The following is a 21,902-nucleotide window of genomic DNA, read 5'->3' as shown; positions in this document are numbered from 1 at the left end:
GCAGAATGGATGCCGGACCTTGCATTTATGGTGGATGTTACAGAGCACCTGAATAACTTGAACAAACAGCTGCAAGGGCGCAACAAAGTTGTCACGCAGTATTATGACAGCATACGTTCTTTCAAGTTGAAGCTGTCATTGTGGGAGACGCAACTTGCCGGTGGTGATGCAGCTCACTTCCCCTGTCTGAAAAATGTGTGCGCGACCCAACATGTGGCAGACATGAAGCGGTTCAAAGATAAAATAACTGGACTGTTACTGTCACGGTTTCGGCCGAGGCTGCCTCTCTCCCTTGTTCGGGCAGGCTTCGGTGTTCGTTGTCTCCGGAATACTAGCTGCCACCGTTGTATGTTTCATGTTCGTTTGCTTTTGTCTGATTGTTGTCACACCTGTTTTCATTTAGTGTCATTAGTGTCCTATTTAGTTCTCGTTGTGTTTGTCAGGTGTTGTGTGTTATTGATTTTGTCAGTCGTGTATTTCGCTCGGTTGAGCTTCTCTCCACTGCGCTGGAGTTATTACGCACCTGTTTTGTGCGCTGTTGTTTCGTTTCGCCTTCGTGCGTATTTCGCCTTCGGGCAAGTATTTGTCCGTTTGCCGTGTTTTGGCATTACTAAAGTCTGTTGGATTATCCGTCTGCGTCCTGCGTTTGATTCCACCACTGCACCTACAGCACGCTTTGACAGAATAACACACCAAATGGAATCAGCAGGAGCCGCAGCAGCCCAGGCGACTCTGGAGGACAGGGTCCGGGAACAAGGTGACCAGATCCTGCAGATGGGGACCGCACTGCAGGAGGTGATCACCACCATCCGAGGCTGGGGGATGCCTCCACCGCCACCCTCCGTGCCAGCACCATCGGCCAGTCAGCCTTTTCCCGCACCAGAACCCCGAGGAGTCCGACTCTCGCTCCCGAGGGCTTACGATGGGTCCGCGACCGGATGCCAGGGTTTCCTTCTCCAGGTGGAGCTGTACCTGGCCACCGTGCACCCGGCGCCCTCGGGACATGAGAGTGTGTCCGCCCTGATCTCCTGCCTGTCCGGGAAGGCGTTGGAATGGGCCAACGCGGAGTGGAGGAGGATCGACGCGGACACCATAACTTACGACGAGTTCTCCCGCCGCTTCAAGGCGGTGTTTGACCATCCCCCGGAGGGGAAAGCGGCGGGGGAGCGTCTGGTCTTCCTCCGGCAGGGGAGGAGGAGTGCTCAGGAGTTCGCCCTCGAATTCCGTACTCTAGCGGCAGATGCAGGGTGGAATGATCGGGCCCTCGTCGATCACTACAGGTGTAGTCTACGAGAGGACGTCCGTCGGGAGCTGGCCTGTAGGGACACCAGCCTCACGTTCGACCAGTTGGTCGACATGTCCATCAGGCTGGATAACCTGCTAGCTACCCGCGGACGTTCCGAGGGGGGTCCGTCCATTTCACCCTCCAGCGCTTCCGAGCCGTGCCCCATGGAGCTCGGGGGCGCTGGCGCTAGAGAGAGGAGGGGTCGGCTTACTAGGGGGTCCATCCCCTGCACCAACTGTGGTCGGGGAGGACACACCGCGGCTAGGTGCTGGGGATGGCCTCCTAGGGGAGAGGACGACAGGTCCCGCACTGGGGATTCCCTCCAGGTGAGTAGGCGCCCCACTCACCCAGAGCTCTCTGTTGCACATTTTTGTATGCCTGTGCGTTTTCCACAGGTAGCACCTCATTCCCAGCATAAGGCGCTGGTAGATTCAGGCGCGGCTGGGAATTTTATTGATAAGAAGTTTTGTTTAGCTTTAGGGATTCCCCTTCTTCCTGTTGATGTTCCTTTCCCCGTTCATGCCCTAGATAGCCGTCCGTTGGGTGCGGGCTTGATCAGGGAGGTCACTGCGCCACTTAGGATGTGTGCGCAGGGGGGTCATCAGGAGATGATTCAGCTATTTCTGATTGACTCTCCTGCGTATCCGGTGGTGCTGGGCATGCCCTGGTTGAGTACCCATAACCCATCAATTTCGTGGCAGGAGAGGGCTCTGATGGAGTGGTCTGCCCAGTGTGTGGGTAGATGTTTAGGCGTTTCCGTAGGGGCTACCTCGGTGGAGAGTCCAAACCAGGTGCCCGCATTGCACGTTCCCCCTGAGTATGGGGATTTGGCTATTGCGTTTAGTAAGTCGAGGGCGACGCAGTTGCCGCCCCATAGGCAGGGAGATTGTGCGATAGACCTCCAGGCAGGAGCTGCGCTCCCACGGAGCCATGTGTATCCTCTGTCTCAAGAGGAGAAGAAAGCTATGGAGACTTACATAGACGAATCTCTGAGACAAGGATACATACGGCCTTCCACTTCCCCTGCGTCCTCGAGTTTCTTTTTTGTGAAGAAAAAGGATGGTGGTTTGCGCCCGTGCATCGATTACCGTGGTCTCAATCAGATTACGGTGAAGTACAGTTATCCACTCCCGCTGATTGCGACCATGACTGAGTCGTTGCATGGGGCGCGTTTCTTCACTAAATTAGATCTCAGGAGCGCGTACAACTTGGTGCGCATCAGGGAGGGCGATGAATGGAAGACAGCCTTTAGTACCACCTCGGGCCATTACGAGTATCTGGTCATGCCATACGGGTTGATGAACGCTCCGTCAGTTTTCCAATCATTCGTGGATGAGATCTTCAGGGACATGCAGGGGCAGGGGGTGGTTGTGTACATAGATGACATTCTCGTGTACTCGCCTACCCGTGTCGAGCATGTGGCCCTGGTGCGTAGAGTGTTGCGGAGGCTGGTGGAGCACGACCTGTATGTGAAGGCAGAGAAGTGTCTGTTTTTCCAGGAGTCGGTCTCCTTTTTGGGGTATCAGTTGTCTGCGTCAGGGGTGAAGATGGAGGTAGACCGGGTGTCGGCCGTGCGTAATTGGCAAACACCAACCACTGTGAAGGAGGTGCAGCAGTTTTTGGGGTTTGCGAATTACTACCGGAGGTTTATCCGGGGTTTTGGACAGGTGGCAGCTCCCATCACGTCTCTTTTGAAGGGGGGTCCGGTGCGTCTGCAGTGGTCGGCCGAGGCGGACAGGGCGTTTGGGAGGCTGAAGGACCTGTTTACCTCGGCCCCGGTGCTGGCGCATCCGGATCCCTCTTTGCCGTTCCAGGTAGAGGTGGACGCGTCAGAGGCCGGTCTAGGAGCCGTGCTTTCACAACGGTCTGGCGCGCCACCTAAACTCCGCCCCTGTGCTTTTTATTCTAAGAAGCTCAGTCCGGCGGAGCGGAACTATGACGTAGGGGACAGGGAGCTGTTAGCCGTGGTACAGGCCCTAAAGGTGTGGAGGCACTGGCTTGAGGGGGCTCAACACCCTTTCCTCATTTTGACGGACCACCGTAACCTGGAGTACATCCGGGCAGCGAGGAGGCTGAACCCTCGCCAGGCAAGATGGAATATGTTCTTGACCAGGTTTACTTTTAAGATCACGTACATCCCTGGGTCACAGAACGGCAAGGCAGATGCGCTGTCTCGGCGGTATGACACGGAGGAGAGGTCCGTGGAGCCCACTCCCATACTGCCGGAGTCGTGTCTGGTGGCACCGGTAGTGTGGGAGGTCGATGCTGAACTCGAGCGGGCGTTACGCACCGACCCTAGTCCACCACAGTGCCCGGAGGGTCGGAAGTACGTTCCGCTCGAGGTTCGGGATCGATTGATCTATTGGGCTCACACGTCACATCCGGGTATCGGCCGGACAGTGCACTGTCTTAGTGCCAAGTACTGGTGGCCCACGTTGGCAAGGGATGTGAGGGTTTATGTTTCCTCCTGCTCGGTGTGCGCCCAGTGTAAGGCGCCTAGACATCTGCCTAGGGGTAAGTTACTACCCCTGCCCGTGCCACAACGACCATGGTCCCACCTCTCGGTGGATTTCCTTACTGACCTTCCTCCTTCACAGGGGAATACCACTATACTGGTCGTTGTGGACCGGTTTTCTAAGGCCTGTCGTTTGCTCCCCATGCCGGGCCTTCCTACCGCCCTGCAAACTGCCGAAGCCCTATTCACCCATGTGTTCCGGCACTACGGGGTACCCGAGGATATTGTGTCTGATCGGGGTCCCCAATTTACCTCCAGAGTCTGGAGGGCCTTTATGGAGCAGTTGGGGGTCTCGGTGAGCCTCACCTCGGGTTACCACCCGGAGAGTAATGGGCAGGTGGAACGTGTAAACCAGGATGTGGGCAGGTTTCTTAGAACATACTGCCAGGACCGGCCGGAGGAGTGGGCAAGGTACGTTCCCTGGGCCGAAATGGCCCAGAATTTCCTACGCCATTCCTCCACTAACCTAACTCCTTTCCAATGTGTGTTAGGTTACCAGCCGGTTCTGGCACCCTGGCAGCAGAGCCAGATCGAGGCTCCTGCGGTGGATGAGTGGGCGAGGCGCTCGGAGGAGACATGGAACGCTGCACACGTCCACCTGCAGCGGGCCCTCCGACGTCATAAGGCGAGCGCCGATCTCCACCGCAGTGAGGGACCGGTGTACGCACCCGGTGATCGAGTCTGGCTCTCTACCAGGAACCTGCCCCTCCGCCTGCCCTGACGGAAACTGGGTCGGCGGTTTGTAGGGCCATTTAAAGTCCTGGGAAGGTTGAACGAGGTGTGTTATAAATTACAGCTACCTGTTGAATATAAAAGTATTAACCCCTCGTTCCATGTGTCCCTTCTCAGGCCGGTGGTAGCTGGCCCACTCCAAGAAAGTGAGATCAGGGAGACTCCTCCGCCCCCATTGGACATCGAGGGGGCACCGGCGTACTCCGTGAGGTCCATGTTGGATTCGAGACGTCGGATGGGGGGTCTCCAGTATCTAGTGGAGTGGGAGGGGTACGGTCCGGAGGAGCGGTGCTGGGTGCCGAGGAGAGACATTTTGGACCCGTCTCTCCTGACGGAATTCCATCGTGGGCACCCGACGCACCCTGCTCCGCGTCCTCCGGGTCGTCCCCGAGGCCGGAGTCGGCGCACGTCTGGAGCCGCACGTCAAGGGGGGGGTACTGTCACGGTTTCGGCCGAGGCTGCCTCTCTCCCTTGTTCGGGCAGGCTTCGGCGTTCGTTGTCTCCGGAATACTAGCTGCCACCGTTGTATGTTTCATGTTCGTTTGCTTTTGTCTGATTGTTGTCACACCTGTTTTCATTTAGTGTCATTAGTGTCCTATTTAGTTCTCGTTGTGTTTGTCAGGTGTTGTGTGTTATTGATTTTGTCAGTCGTGTATTTCGCTCGGTTGAGCTTCTCTCCACTGCGCTGGAGTTATTACACACCTGTTTTGTGCGCTGTTGTTTCGTTTCGCCTTCGTGCGTATTTCGCCTTCGGGCAAGTATTTGTCCGTTTGCCGTGTTTTGGCATTACTAAAGTCTGTTGGATTATCCGTCTGCGTCCTGCGTTTGATTCCACCACTGCACCTACAGCACGCTTTGACAGTTACGGGAGTTTGAGCAACGCTTTCAGATTTATGTTTATATGTTTTTATGTTGATGTGCTATTGTTTTTAATTGATTTTATTTTATTTGTATATTTAACCTATTCTTGACTCTGTGGTTCTTGCACTTGTTTGGGGAACAGGATTTCATTATTTTTTATCTACATTTCTGCCTGAGAAATGACACCCTGATATAGTTCTGTGATCTGTGAAACAGTTCTGTTAATCACTGAGGCATTGTGTGTTTGTGTGTTCTTTTTCTTTAGAATTTTCAAATAAACTTGACGTGTTTTATGATTAATAGTGATGTTGTGCTTGTACTATTTTGGAAACACTGTCCTCAGGCTCCAGCTTTATGTTGTATGTTGATCGTATTAAAACAAAGAAAACAATCTGAAGTTGTTGTTTTTAAGTTATATATACCATGATTTTTCCGGTCCGGCCCACTTGGGAATAGATTTTCCTCCATGTGGCCCCTGAGCTAAAATGAGTTTGACACCCCTGATCTACACGATCTAGAAACTCAAACATAGAAAACTAAACATAGAAACTATACACCCTGGCTCAACATTTAAGAGTCCCCAGAGCCAGGGCGTGACAAATAGTAATTTAGTTCTGTTACCTTTGCTTTCCTCGGTACAGGAACAATGGTGGACATATTGAAGCAATTGGGGACAGCAGACTGGGATAGGGAGAGATTGAATATGTCCATAAACACTCCAGCCAACTGGTCTGCACATGCTCTGAGGACACGGCTAGGGATGCGGTCTGGGCCAGCATCCTTGCGAGGGTTAACACGATTAAATGTCTTACTCACGTCGGCCACAGAGAAGGAGAGCCCACAGTGCTTCCTAGCAGGCCACGTTGGTGGCACTGTGTTATCCTCAAAGCGGGCGAAGAAGGTGTTTAGCTTTTCCGGATGCAAGACGTCGGTGTCCACGACATGGCTGGTTTTCCCTTTGTAGTCCGTGATTGTCTGTAGACCCTGCCACATACGTCTTGTGTCTAAGCTGTTCAATTGCGACTCCACTTTGTCTCTGTACTGAAGTTTTGCCTGTTTGATTACCTTACGGAGGGAATAACTACACTGTTTGTATTCTGCCATATTACCAGTCACCTTGCCATGGTTAAATGCGGTGGTTCGCAGTTTCAGTTTTGCACAAATGCTGCCATCTATCCACGGTTTCTGGTTTGGGTAGGTTTTAGTAGTCACAGTGGGTACAGCATCTCCTATACACTTCCTGATGAACTCAGTCACGGTTTCCGTGTATTCGTCGGTTATTCTCAGAGGCTACATATCCCGGTCAGCGGGATTAAAACAATCTTGAAGCATGGATTCCGATTGGTCAGACCAGCATTGAATAGACCTTAGCAAGGGTACTTCCTGTTTGAGTTTCTGTCTATAGGAAGGAAGGAGCAAAATGGAGTCGTGATCTCCAGTATTTGGACACAACACTTGAAGCTATATTCTTGTTGTTGTAACAACTACTTGTATAACTCTTTTAGTTTTTTGTTTAAAATATCCTTCACCTGTGATAGAGAGACACCACTTGTCTTTGTCGTGGTAGCAATGCAGGCTACACTGTTACACTTTGCAGTTCCAGACAGGGCAGGTCACAGGGCAGATGGAAACAGAAACAAACAGCAGGGATTCAAACTGTCACACTCCTGGGACAATCCGTGGTCCTAGCCGCAAGGGCTGTGGGCTGTGTACAAGCTGCTAAGGAAACCTGGCTAGCTTGAAAGCTAGCTAATGCTAGTTAAAATCTAGGCTAGTGTCTGCACCAACGAGGGAACAATGAGCTACTTCTCTGGAGCACAATATACCTGTTATGGTTCCCTGTAATACAGTAAACATCCAACACCTTAAAAGTCTTATTGGAACATTCAGTGAAAGTTTTAAGAAAGTTATTCAAAAACGTCCAGATAAACTATAATTTCCATTCACAGAGTGTTAAGAAAATATCCCAGGAATACTTTGTAGGATTCAGAGTAAAACGTTCTCAGAACCTCATTGCAACCCAAAAATAAATGTTCAGAGAACAGGCAACATGTTTACTGGTCAGGAAAATGATGGCTTTGTTCCCACAACCAATGTGAAATCAAAAACATATGTTCCCACAACTTCCAAGGAATCAAATGTGCTAGCTGGGTAAGTACACATATACCTGCTAGTTTATCTTTCACTTGGCCACTACAGCTGGAGCTCAGCCCTGGAGCTAGACACGACCATGAAATAAGCAGTTCCCTTTCAGTCAGTCAACTTCGGTACAACATACTATGGAGAGTCACACTCTCGCAACTTCGGTTGAAGGATCTACAATCACGCCTGCTAAGGCCAATGAAATTGACGCCTAGCTGGAAGTCCCGCCTTCCACGGGTGATAAGAATGAGGCTCGGATTCATTCCTTCAATTATTCCGCTCTACATATCAGTGTGAACAGGAACGATTCACGCTACTAAAACAAACAAAGGGAACACGAGACTGTCTTACGTTGTGCCTACTAAACTGTCCCTTAGTGGTAGAGCGTGCCCACCACCTGGACGTTGTGTGCTGACATTTGTATGGTTCTCATAAGTTTCCTAATCATAAACAATTACTTATTCTTCGAATTGTTTGGCCTGGCTATAGCAATAAGTAAGATCGCTAGCGCGACCAAAACGACGGAGGCAATTAAGCCGGGTTCGAGACCATGCCCCAATGATTTAAAAGATACTCACGTTTCTTGACTTATATGTCTCGACTCGGTGCATGCTCAGGCTGCCCTTGCTAAAATCAGTTTGTGTGCAATATTAGGGGATGGCTGGCACTGTTGCCCTACTAGTCTGCGGCGCAGGTTCTCTAGACAATCGTGTGGCATTCTTTAGGGGGCTTGGCGTTTCCGATAGTGACTTCCTCTCCCGGGTGCCCGTACCTCTGCTAAGTCTGAGTTATGGTACACGTTGAATGCCTTTACATATCAATAAGATGTTATGCCATTGGTCATGCTTGCAAATTTCAATCAATCAAATGTATTTATAAAGCCCTTTTTACATAAGCAGATGTCACAAAGTGCTTTACAGAAACCCAGCCTAAAACCCAAAACAGCAAGCAATGCAGATGTAGAAGCATAGTTTTGATGTCTTCACTATTATTCTACAATGTAAAACATAGTAAAAAATTAAGAAAAACCCTTGAATGAGTAGGTGTGTACAAACTTTTGACTGGTAGTGTATATTTTTTATATGGTCCCGGTGGTTCTGTGTAACGTTAGCTACCTGAATTATTTGGATCTAGCTAGTGGTTGACCATGAAACAATAAATATTTTTGTGAAACTATTCATAGTTGACCCTATACAGTCAATGGGTGAATCACTACTGTCACTTCACTACTGTCACTTCCGGGGGTTTTTGACACTTGTCTCCGTGCTACTCTGTTTGCTGCGTGACGGTTTTTACTTTTTTTAAACCGTTTAATCAATCTTCATTTAACACATTTTACCAACGTCTTAGTTATTTTTATATAATTTTTTTTCCTCACTTGACTTTTTAAATTCAACTTTTTCTCCCCAGGCTTCTGGAAAGAAATGCTGTCAGCATGCTCAAACGGTGTCGCTCATTCAGCCGACAGAAACTTTCAACCGGTTCTCCCCATTAAGCAACAAGTCGGAGTCAGAGGCCGAGCCTTCTCAGTCTCTCCTCTACCCGTTACGTGGTCTGAGCCACCGAAGCCTCCCACCATAAGCTCTGACAAATTGAAAACCCTAGTCATTGGCGACTCCATTACCCGTAATATTAGACTTAAAATGAATCATCCAGCGATCATATGCTGTTTACCAGGGGGCAGGGCCACCGACGTAAAGGCTAATCTGAAGATGGTGCTGGCTAAGGCAAAAACTGCCGAGTGTAGAGAGTATAGGGATATTGTTATCCACATCGGCACCAACTATGTTAGGATGAAACAGTCTGAGGTCACCAAGAGCAACATAGCTTCAGCGTGTAAATTACCTAGAAAGATGTGTCGGCATCGAGTAATTGTCTCTGGCCCCCTTCCCAGTTAGGGCGAGTGATGAGCTCTACAGCAGTCTCACAACTCAATCGCTTGTTGATAATTGGCCCTCTTTCTGGGACTCACCCACAAACAGGACCAAGCCTGGCCTGCTGATGAGGAGTGACGGACACATCCTAGCTGGAGGGGTGCTCTCATCTTATCTACCAACATAGACAGGGCTCTAACTCCTCTAGCTCCACAATGAGATAGGGTGCAGGCCAGGCAGCAGGCTGTTAGCCAGCCTGTCAGCTTAGTGGAGTCTGCCACTAGCACAGTCATTGTAGTCAGTTCAGCTATCCCCATTGAGACCGTGTCTGTGCCTCGATCTAGGTTGAGCAAAACTAAACATGATGGTGTTCGCCTTAGCAATCTCACTAGAATAAAGACCTCCTCCATTCCTGTCATTATTGAAAGAGATTGTGATATCTCACATCTCAAAATAGGGCTACTTAATGTTAGATCCCTCACTTCCAAGGCAGTTATGGTCAATGAACTAATCACTGATCATAATCTTGATGTGATTGGCCTGACTGAAACATGGCTTAAGCCTAATGAATTTACTGTGTTAAATTACATTTACATTTTAGTCATTTAGCAGACGCTCTTATCCAGAGCGACTTACAGGAGCAATTAGGGTTAAGTGCCTTGCTCAAGGGCACATTTACGTCATTTAGCAGACGCTCTAGTCCAGAGCGACTCACAAATTGATGCATTCACCCTATAGCCAGTGGGATAACCACTTTACAATTATTTTTTTTATTTTTTTGAGGGGGGGGGGGGGGGGGGGGGGTAGAAGGATTACTTTATCCTATCCCAGGTATTCCTTAAAGAGGTGGGGTTTCAAATGTCTCCGGAAGGTGGTGAGCGACTCCGCTGTGTGTGTGTGGGGGGGGGGGGGGGTAGAAGGATTCCTTTATCCTATCCCAGGTATTCCTTAAAGAGGTGGGGTTTCAAATGTCTCCGGAAGGTGGTGAGTGACTCCGCTGTCCTGGCGTCGTGAGGGAGCTTGTTCCACCATTGGGGTGCCAGAGCAGCGAACAGTTTTGACTGGGCTGAGCGGGAACTATGCTTCCGCAGAGGAAGGGGAGCCAGCAGGCCAGAGGTGGATGAACGCAATGCCCTCGTTTGGGTGTAGGGACTGATCAGAGCCCGAAGGTACAGAGGTGCCGTTCCCCTCGCTGCTCCAAAGGCAAGCACCATGGTCTTGTAACGGATGCGAGCTTCAACTGGAAGCCAGTGGAGTGTGCGGAGGAGGGGGGTGACGTGAGAGAACTTGGGAAGGTTGAACACCAGACGGGCTGCGGCATTCTGGATGAGTTGTAGGGGTTTAATGGCACATGCAGGGAGGCCAGCCAACAGCGAGTTGCAGTAATCCAGACGGGAGATGACAAGTGCCTGGATTAGGACCTGTGCCGCTTCCTGTGTAAGGCAGGGTCGTACTCTCCGAATGTTGTAGAGCAGGAACCTGCAGGAGCGGGTCACCGCCTTGATGTTAGCGGAGAACGACAGGGTGTTGTCCAGGGTCACGCCAAGGCTCTTCGCACTCTGGGAGGAGGACACAACGGAGTTGTCAACCGTGATGGCGAGATCATGGAACGGGCAGTCCTTCCCCGGGAGGAAGAGCAGCTCCGTCTTGCCAGGGTTCAGCTTGAGGTGGTGATCCGTCATCCATACTGATATGTCTGCCAGACATGCAGAGATGCGATTCGCCACCTGGTTATCAGAAGGGGGAAAGGGGAAGATTAGTTGTGTATCGTCAGCGTAGCAATGATAGGAGAGGCCGTGTGAGGATATGACAGAGCCAAGTGACTTGGTGTATAGGGAGAAAAGGAGAGGGCCTAGAACTGAGCCCTGGGGGACACCAGTGGTGAGAGCACGTGGTGCGGAGACAGCTTCTCGCCACGCCACTTGGTAGGAGCGACCGGTCAGGTAGGACGCAATCCAGGAGTGAGCCGCGCCGGAGATGCCCAGCTCGGAGAGGGTGGAGAGGAGGATCTGATGGTTCACAGTATCAAAGGCAGCAGACAGGTCTAGAAGGACAAGAGCAGAGGAGAGAGAGTTAGCTTTAGCAGTGCGGAGAGTCTCCGTGACACAGAGAAGAGCAGTCTCAGTTGAATGACCAGTCCTGAAACCTGATTGGTTTGGATCAAGAAGGTCATTCTGAGAGAGATAGCAAGAGAGTTGGCTAAAGACGGCACGCTCAATAGTTTTGGAAAGAAAAGAAAGAAGGGATACTGGTCTGTAGTTGTTGACATCAGTGGGGTCGAGTGTTGGTTTTTTGAGAAGGGGAGCAACTCTCGCTCTCTTGAAGACGGAAGGGACATGGCCAGCGGTCAAGGATGAGTTGATCGAGGCCTCTCCTGCTGGTTACACCAGTGACCATATCCCCCACGCAACCCGCAAAGGCGGAGGTGTTGCTAACATTTACGATAACAAATGTCAATTTACCCCCCCAAAAATGACTGTGTTTTCGTCTTTTGAGCGTCTAGTCATGAAATCTATGCAGCCTACTCAATAACTTTATATAGCTACTGTTTACAGGCTTCCTGGGCCGTATACAGCGTTCCTCACTGAGTTCCCTGAATTCCTATCGGACCTTGTAGTCATGGCAGATAATCTTCTAATGTTTGGTGACTTTAATATTCACATGAAAATGTCCACAGACCCACTCAAAAAGGCTTTCGGAGCCATCATCGACTCAGTGGGTTTTGTCCAACATGTCTCCGGACCTATTCATTGCCACAGTCATACCCTGGATCTAGTTATAAATAATAATAATAATATGCCATTTAGCAGACACTTTTATCCAAAGCGACTTACAGTCGTGCGTGCATACATTTTTGTGTATGGGTGGTCCCGGGGATCGAACCCACTACCTTGGCGTTACAAGCGCCGTGCTCTACCAGCTGAGCTACAGAGGACCACTAGTTTTGTCCCGTGGAATAAATATTGTGGATCTAAATGTTTTTCCTCATAACCCTGGAATATCGGACCACCATCTTTATTACGTTTGCAATCAAATCAAAGAATCTGCTCAGCTAGAAATTCTCGGACAACCCAAAGATTCCTAGAGGCCCTTCCAGACTCCCTCCACCTATTCAAGGACGTCGGAGTACAAAAATCAGTTAACTACCTAACTGACGATCTAAATGTAACCTTGCGTAATACCCTAGATGCATTCGCACCCCTAAAAAAAAAACATTTGTCACAAGAAACTACCTCCCTGGTATACAGAAAATACTCGAGCCCTGAAGCAAGCCTCCAGAAAATTGGAACGGAAATGGCGCTCCACCAAACTGGAAGTCTTCCTACTAGCTTGGAAAGAAAGTACAGTGCAATGTCGAAGAGCCCTCACTGCTGCTCAATCATCCTATTTTTCCAACCTAATTGAGGAGAATAAGAACAATCCTAAATTTATATTTGATACTGTCGCAAGCTAACTAAAAAGCAGCATTCCCCAAGAGAGGATGCCTTTCACTTTAGCAGTGATGAATTCATGAAATTCTTCGACGAAAAGATCATGATCATTAGAAAGCTAATTATGGACTCCTCTTTCAATCTGCGTATTTCTCCAAAGCTCAGCTGTCCTGAGTCAATGGAGACACTCAAGTTTTTTAATCCTATATCTCTTGACACATTCATGAAAATAGTAATGGCCTCTAAACCTTCAAGCTGCATACTGGACCCTATTCCAGCTAAACTACTGAAAGAGCTACTTCCTGTGCTTGGCCTTCCTATATTGAACATAATAAATGTCTCTCTCTCTATGTGTACCAAACTCACAAAAAGTGGCAGTAATAAAGTCTCTCTTGAAAAAGCTCAACATTGACCCAGAAAATGTAAAAAACTATCGGGCTTTATCGAATCTCCCATTCCTCTCAAACATTTTAGAAAAAGCTGTTGTGCAGCAATTCACTGCCTTCCTGAAGACAAAAAATGTATACGAAACACTTCAGTCTGGTTTAGACCCTATCATAGCACCGAGACTGTACTCGTGAAGGTGGTAAATTACCTTTTAATGGCGTCAGACCAAGGCTATGCATCTGTCCTCGTGCTCCTAGACCTTAGTGCTGCTTTTGACAACATCGATCACCACATTATTTTGGAGAGATTGGAAGCCTTAATTGGTCTACACAGAGAAGTTCTTGCCTGGTTAAGATCTTATCTGTCGGAAAGATATCAGTTTGTCTCTATGGATGGTTTGACCTCTGACAAATCAATTGTTTGTTTCGGTGTTCCTCAAGGTTCCGTTTTAGGACCACTATTGTTTTCACTCTATATTTTACCTCTTGGTGATGTCATTCGGAAACACAATGTTAACTTTCATTGCTATGCAGACGACACACAGCTCTACATTTCGATGAAACATGGTGAAGCCCCAAAATTGCCTACCCTGGAAGCATGTGTTTCAGACATAAGGAAGTGGATGGTGGCAAATGTTTTACTTTTAAACTCGGACAAAAGAGAGATGCTAGTTTTAGGTCCCAAGAAACAAAGATATCTTCTGTTGGATCTCACAATTAATCTTGGTTGTACAGTCTTTCAAAAAAAAAATATGAAGGACCTCTGCGTTACTCTGGACCCTGATCTCTCTTTTGACGAACATATCAGAATATTTCTAGGACAGCTTTTATCCATCTTCGTAACATTGCAAAAATCTGAAACTTTTTGTCCAAAAATGATGCAGAAAAGCTAATGCATACTTTTGTCACTTCTAGATTAGACTACTGCAAAGCACTAAATAAACTTAAATTAGTGCTAAACACGGCTGCAAGAATCTTGACTAGAACCAAAAAATGTGATCATATTACTCCAGTGCTAGCCTCTCTACACTGGCTTCCTGTTAAGGATAGGGCTGATTTCAAGGTTTTACTGCTAACCTACAAAGCATTACATGGGCTTGCTCCTACCCATCTCTCCGATTTGGTCCTGCCGTACATACCTACACGTACGCTACAGTCACAAGATGCAGGCCTCCTTATTGTCCCTAGAATTTCTAAGTAAACAGCTGGAGGCAGGGCTTTCTCCTATAGAGCTCCATTTTTATGGAATGGTCTGCCTATCAATGTGAGAGACGCAGACTCGGTCTCGACATTTAAGTCTTTACTGAAGACTCATCTCTTCAGTAGGTCCTATGATTGAGTGTAGTCTGGCCCAGGGGTGCGAAGGTGAACGGCAAGGCACTGGAGCGACGAACTGCCCTTGCTGTCTCTGCCGGGCCGGTTCCTGTCTCTCCATTGGGATTCTCTACCTCTGACCCTATTACAGAGACTAAGTCACTCGCTTACTGGTGCTTTCCATGCCGTCCCTAGGAGGGGTGTGTCACTTGAGTGGGTTGAGTCACTAACGTGATCTTCCTGTCCGGTTAGTCACCCCCTCGGGCTCGTGCAGCGGAGGAGATCTTTGTGGTCTATACTCAGCCTTGTCTCAGGGTAGTAGGTTGGTGGTCTGTTGATATCCATCTGGTGGTGTGGGGGCTGTGCTTTGGCAAAGTGGGTGGGGTTATATCCTGCCTGGTTGGCCCTGTCCGGGGGTATCGTCGGACGGGGCCACAGTGTCTCCCGACCCCCCCTGTCTCAGCCTCCAGTATCTATGCTGCAATATATGTGCTGGGGGGCTAGGGTCAGTCTGTTATATCTGATGTTATTCTCCTGTCTTATCCGGTGTCCTGTGTGAATTTAAGTATGCTCCCTCTAATTCTCTCTCTCCCTCCCCTCCCTGAGGACCTGAGCCCTAGGACCATGCCTCAGGATTACCTGGCCTGATGAATCCTTGTTGTCCCCAGTCCACCTGGTAGTGCTGCTGCTCCAGTTTTCACTCTTCTGCCTGTGGCTATGGAACCCTGGCCTATTCACTGGACGTGCTACCTTGTCCCAGACCTGCTGTTTTCAACTCTCTCTCTACCGCACCTGCTATTTCAACCTCTAAATGCCCTGCTATGAAAAGCCAAGTGACATTTACTCCTGATGTACTGACCTGTTGCAACCTCTGCAACCACTGTGATTATTATTTGACCCTGCTGGTCATCTATGAACGTTTGAACATCTTGGAGAAAATTCTGGCCTTAATGGCCATGTACTATTATAATCTCCACCCGGCACAGCCAGAAGGGGACTGGCCGCCTGGTTCCTCTCTAGGTTTCTGCCTTTCCACTGAGTTTTTCCTAGCCACCGTGCTTCTACATCTGCATTGCTTGCTGTTTGGGGTTTTAGGCTGGGTTTTTGTAAAGCACTTCATGACATCTGTAGATGTAAAAAGGGCTTTATAAATACATTTGATTGATTGATTGAATCAGCTGCTGTCTTCTTTCATTGAAAAGAAAATCAATAAAAATATTGACAACTATAATGTGAAACAACATTCTATAGGTTGAACGATGAGTGTTTCCAGCTGACCCCATTCCTCACTTGAACCCTGTGTAAAGTGATGTGCTCTACAGTACGTCTTCTTATTTGTCTCCCTACCAGCAAACTTTGTCTCTCCACCCTCAGCCTCTCTGATGGACTGTCTCCACCTTCCACCACCGTGTGCCAAATACTCAAAATGTGAATCTGAAGGCTGTCACCCTGAGCCTGAGCTGGTGTGGCTGGACAGTAAAGGAGTAAATCTCAAATGTGTACTCTTCAAGGGTGTGTAGACTTTTACTAGGCACTGTATACCCATTGATTCTAGAAGAAAACAAGTTATAAATGCTTGTTGAGCTTAGTTGAACTGTTCTTCCCCATCAGAACCAAACATAGGTCAGTTTAACTGAAAACAAACACTGTATAGCCTCAAAACATGGTTAAAACTATAATTTGTATATAATGGATGGCCAGTCCTTGCATCCATAGCTCCTATATGTGCTATCTGGGATCCTTAGAACATCCCTACCTAAACCATAAACCTAACCTTAACCCTTACCCTAGCCTTACACATAACCAAATCCCTTACCTAACTAACCTTAACCATTTTAAATGTAAACTTCAATTTGGTAGGGACGTCCAAAGGATTCTGAGTAGCACAGACCATATGTTTATCATCTGAGAGCTGTAATCATGAATACTGGGCAGGGGACACAAGATAAGAGAGACTGGTGTAAGAGACAGACAGTGGCCTGACCATAGAATTAGGAATTAGAATACTAATATGACATAGCCTGACAATAGATCACATAAAATAGTGACTTTCGGAGGGATATTGATCCAAGGCCTTTGCGGCTCACGGGCCGCCAGTTGCCCATCCCTGACCTAGAATTCTGTGCATAGGTCCCTATGCTCACAAGTAACAAATTGGCCCCAAGGACCCACAAGGTCTGCCATGACGAATTTTCCGCCATTTTGAATTCTTGAAAAACTCTTAAATGACATCTCCTCCGGAACCACAGGGCCGATCTGGATGAAACTTGCTATATAGCATCTATGGACCAAGGTCTTTCAACCCAAGATGTTCCAGATTAGTATGTCAAACAACTGATCAATAAACATTAATATGGGCGTGGTCTGGTGCATACATGCGTATAAATCAGACACAGATATTTGTATTGTAACCAAACCTGGTACACATGTTCCAAACCCTGTCAAGACTCAATATATGCAAGCATATTCAGATTGACCACATGGTGGCGCTACAACAGGCACACATTTATATCTCTTGATCTGTTTGACTCAGTGTTGAAATTGAAAACCTCTGTGGTTATTGTGTTGTGTTGATGTGCTTCCCATTTGAGGTCTGGATTCTGATTCCTAGGATTTTTGTGTGGTGTCAAAATCGGACTAATTGTTGTAACTACTTATTTTGCTCTTTTTTTCTGTTAATCAAAGGTGCTGTCAGGAGAAACACTTTCACATCCAAGGCTACAGATGGAGAGACGGAGAAGTTCGTCATAGGGTGGCTGCAGCTTGCACCAGATAGATGGAGGCAGAAAGGAGAGGACCGAACACAGCAAGGAAAGAGCCGATAGACACAGAGAGACATACAGCCTTATTATAAAATTGATTTATTCGTTTTTTTCCCCCTAATCAATCTACACACAATACCCCATAATGACGAAGCAAATACAGGTTTTTAGAATTTGTTGCAAATTTATAAAAATATAAAAAAATGAAATATCACATTTACATAAAGCTGAAGTCGGAAGTTTACATACACTTAGGTTGGAGTCATTAAAACTTGTTTTTCAACCACTCCACAAATGTCTTGTTAACAAACTATAGTTTTGGCAAGTCGGTTAGGACATCTCCTTTGTGCATGACACAAGTAATTTTTCCAACAATTGTTTACAGACAGATTATTTCACTTATAATTCACTGTATCACAATTCCTCTGCAGATCCTCTCAAACTCTGTCAGGTTGGATGGGGAGCGCTGCTGCACAGCTAATTTCAGGTCTCTCCAGAGATGTTCGATCGGGTTACAAGTTCGGGCTCTGGCTGGGCCACTCAAGGACATTCAGAGACTTGTCGCGAAGCCTCTCCTTCATTGTCATGGCTGCATGCATAGGGTTGTTGTCCTGTTGGAAGGTGAACCTTCGCCCCAGTCTGAGGTCCTTAGCACACTGTAGGAGGTTTTCATCAAGGATCTCTCTGTACTTTGCTCCGTTCATCTTTCCCTCGATCCTGACTAGTCTCCCAGTCCCTGCCGCTGAAAAACATCCCCACAGCATGATGCTGCCCCCACCATGCTTCACTGTAGGGATAGTGCCAGGTATCCTCCAGACGTGACGCTTGGCATTCAGGCCAACGAGTTCAATCTTGGTTGCATCAGACCAGAGAATCTTGTTTCTCATGGTCTGATAGTCCTTTAGGTGTCTTTTGGCAAACTCCAAGCAGGCTGTCATGTGCCTTTTACTAAGGAGTGGCTTCCATCTGGCCACTACCATAAAGGCCTGATTGGTGGAGTGCTGAAGAGATGGTTGTCCTTCAGGCAGGTTCTCCAATCTCCACAGAGGAACTCTGGAGCTCTTTCAGAGTGACCATCAGGTTCTTGGTCACCTCCCTGACCAAGGTCCTTCTCCCACGATTGCTCAGTTTGGCCTGGCGGCCAGCTCTAGGAATAGTCTTGATGGTTCCAAACTTCTTCCATTTAAGATTGTTGGAGGCCCCTGTGTTCTTGGGGACCTTCAATGCTGCAGACATTTTTTGGTACCATTCCCCAGATCTGTGCCTCGACACAATCCTGCCTAGGAGCTCTACGGACAATTCCTTCGACCTCATGGCTTGGTTTTTGCTCAGACATGCACTGTCAACTGTGGGACCTTAAATAGACAGGTGTGTGCCTTTCCAAATCATGTCCATTCAATTGAATTTAACACAGGTGGACTCCAATCAAGTTGTAGAAACATCTCAAGGATGATCAATGGAAACAGGATGCACCTGAGCTCAATTTCAAGTCTCATAGCAAAGAGTCTGAATACTTATGTAAGGTATTTCTGTTTTTTAATTTTTTATTTACATTTACATTTACGTCATTTAGCAGACGCTCTTATCCAGAGCGACTTACAAATTCATTTGCATTCACCCTTTATTCATTCACCCATTACAAATGCATTCACCCTATAGCCAGTGGGATAACCACTTTACAATCATTATTTTTATTTATTTTTTTTTGGGGGGGGGGGGGGGTAGAAGGATTACTTTATCCTATCCCAGGTATTCCTTAAGGAGGTGGGGTTTCAAATGTCTCCGGAAGGTGGTGATTATCGGGTATTGTGTGTAGATTGAGAGGAAAGAAATACATGTAATCCATTTAAAGAATAAGGCTGTAACGTGTTGGATTCTAGCTTGAAATACTTGCTATACTAGAAGTTAATGATTACATGTATAAGGAATATATATGGTGGGGTCAATGGAGGGTGGATAAGAACTAGGGTTGTGGAAGTTACTGAGTGAGGATAAAGGCAATCACTTGGTTGCGGTCACTGATAAGGTTGGATAGCCGTGGATTAGGGAGGAGTGAGGAATTTGGGCCGAGGCCAGGTCTGATGGAGTGAGAAGGAACAGTTTTATCACACACATCATTTAACTACCTGCCTAGCAACAGAGATGTATTGGCTGTCTAGATGTGCAAGGAGTTGACTCCGCCTAATAGGAGGGTATAAATACTTGTGCTGGTGGAAACATGTCTTTGTCTTTTCAGCTGTTTGACACATTGGGTGAATAAACTTGGTTTGAGCTTTACTTGTTATCCTGAGTTTTACTCTGTTCTTTTAGAACCTAACAGTTGGCGTTGGCGGCAGGATTCACCACAATTTACAGTCAACCTAGAGAGTCCAAATCAGTGAAACAGGAGCCTGCACCAAAAACAAGGTAGGCACAGTTCCTATACCTGTTATCACTCATTCTGACATCTTGGGGAGATGAGAGTCATATGCTGAACCAATTATAGGATATGGACCTGGAAAGCCTGAGCTTATTCAGTAGTCCCATTTTATTGGGACCGGTTGTAGATTTATCGTATATGGTAAGGCCCGGAAGGTAAGCCTGAGCAGGGTAGTCCCTGCGGAGGGTAAGTCCTAGGGGTTAAATCCCGAGTGGGTTGGATCCTGCAAGTACCATAAAGTATAGGGTAAGTCCCTGAATGTAAGCCCGAGCAGGCTGGTACCTGCAGAGGGTAAGTCTTAGGGGGTAAATCCAGAGTGGGGTTGGTTCCCTACTAAACCGTAAAGTTGGGGTGAAAACCCAGCCACATTGGCCGTGAGGACGTAGAGTGTGTGTATGGATAAATTGTCATGCTTGTGTACTGTATGGTAGGTTGTAGAGAAGTAGTCCATGGAGAAGGACAAAAGGAGGTATTGTGGATGCTGATGGAAGTTTTCCTATAAGTTCTGGAGGTGAGCCACATTCATGGTTAGAAAAGCAAAAAGATATTTGAACATTGTTTGAACATGATTCATGTGTATTAGCAGTTGCAATAAGGAGAGAGATTTGTTTATGCCCTATTGGGGCGGGGAACCGTGACATATTATGTGGGAAATAGGAAGACAACTAATTTTGTAATGTGTGTTGTCAACAACAGTGATATTTGAGGCGTAACACTGGTATAAGACATTAGGTCTCCCGTATTCTCCAGTAGTAAATTGGTTCTAAGACAAGGTATCAGGTACCGTGTGTCACGTCTATTCCTGCTCCCCCTCTCTGGTGCTCGACATCGCCGGTCTACTAACCACCAGTCCTGGCAACCCACCTTTACGCATACCTGGCAACCATCAATACGCACACCTGCGTCTCATCAGTCACACCTGGACTTCATTACTCCCTTGATTACTTACCCTTTATATAGCACTCCTTTGTTATCAGTTATCAGGTAGTATTGTTTGTGGTTTCCATGTCAGATGCTTTTCTTGTTTTGTATCGTTCCATGTTCTTTGTTATTAAACTCACTAACTGCATCTGCTTCCTGACTCCCTGCGTCTACGTTTCACCGTGACCAAATAATAGGCACAAATACCATAACTACTCTCCGGGGAAGAGGCTATCACTACCTCGGAAAATTGATAATGGAGGACGTGTATTAGAGCCGTGAATGAGGAAATCTAAACACCCTAGACACCGTCGAGAGAGGCGCAGAAATAGCCACAATTGAGATGGCATCCATGGTTTCTGAAACTCCCGTAAAAGGGGGAATAGGAGATGAAAACTATAGCAAAGCCATGGAGGCACTAAAAGAAGCGCACAAGCATTCTACCAATTCGGCTCGAATATGGGAAAGGTTTAGCAAACTGGATAAAATTGGTCAGCATTTCCCTGCTGACGGAAAATTCCAATCTAATAAAGAATTCAGAGATGGTATTGTGAGTTGGCACAATGACATAAAATAAAAATAAAAAGCTCAATACATCAGCGTTTTGATGTCAGCGTTCTATCAACAGAAAAGCAAAACCGCTAAAACCAAAATGTGTAGATGTACTCAGCATCAAAAAGACTGGGTATGTGAGTATATTGATAGAATGTGTATGTCTGCTTGATGGCAGGTTTGAAACCTGTTACCAAAACGGCTATTGCGTTTTGGTGACCAACATTTTCATTGGGATGAAATAGTGCAGGAGGCTTTGAGAGTGGAATCTAATTCCACTCACTTTGCAGCAGTGTGTGTGGTTAATACGGTCACTAACAGTGGTTTTAACAGCCAAAGTAAGACGAAGAAACAGGGAGGGAAAATAATTTTTGGTTGCACAAATGTAAGTTCTCCAGATAATTTTTTTACTGAGAAACCCAAAGTAAACCGGTAAACAGAATGTTTGAAATGTTTGAAATGTCTTTAAATAAGTAGACAGAGGTACTAGGAAAGAAAAGGGAAAGAACATACTTACTTAATGGTGTTGAATGACCTCTGACCTCTGTTCTGACTTTCTGGTGAGGCCTGATCACCCTCGCTAGAAAGGCTAGAGACATTGGGTGAGATTTAAGCATAATATGTAAATGCTGGTAAATATGAAGAAGTGTATTGCTGTTGTTTTGGTTGTTTTGTTTTTGTCTTTGCTTCAATATAAATATCACCAGA

The sequence above is a fragment of the Coregonus lavaretus genome (assembly GCF_964263955.1).
Source record: "Coregonus lavaretus genome assembly, chromosome: 24".
NCBI classification, from domain to species: domain Eukaryota; kingdom Metazoa; phylum Chordata; class Actinopteri; order Salmoniformes; family Salmonidae; genus Coregonus; species Coregonus lavaretus.
This window is presented reverse-complemented; position numbering follows the sequence as displayed.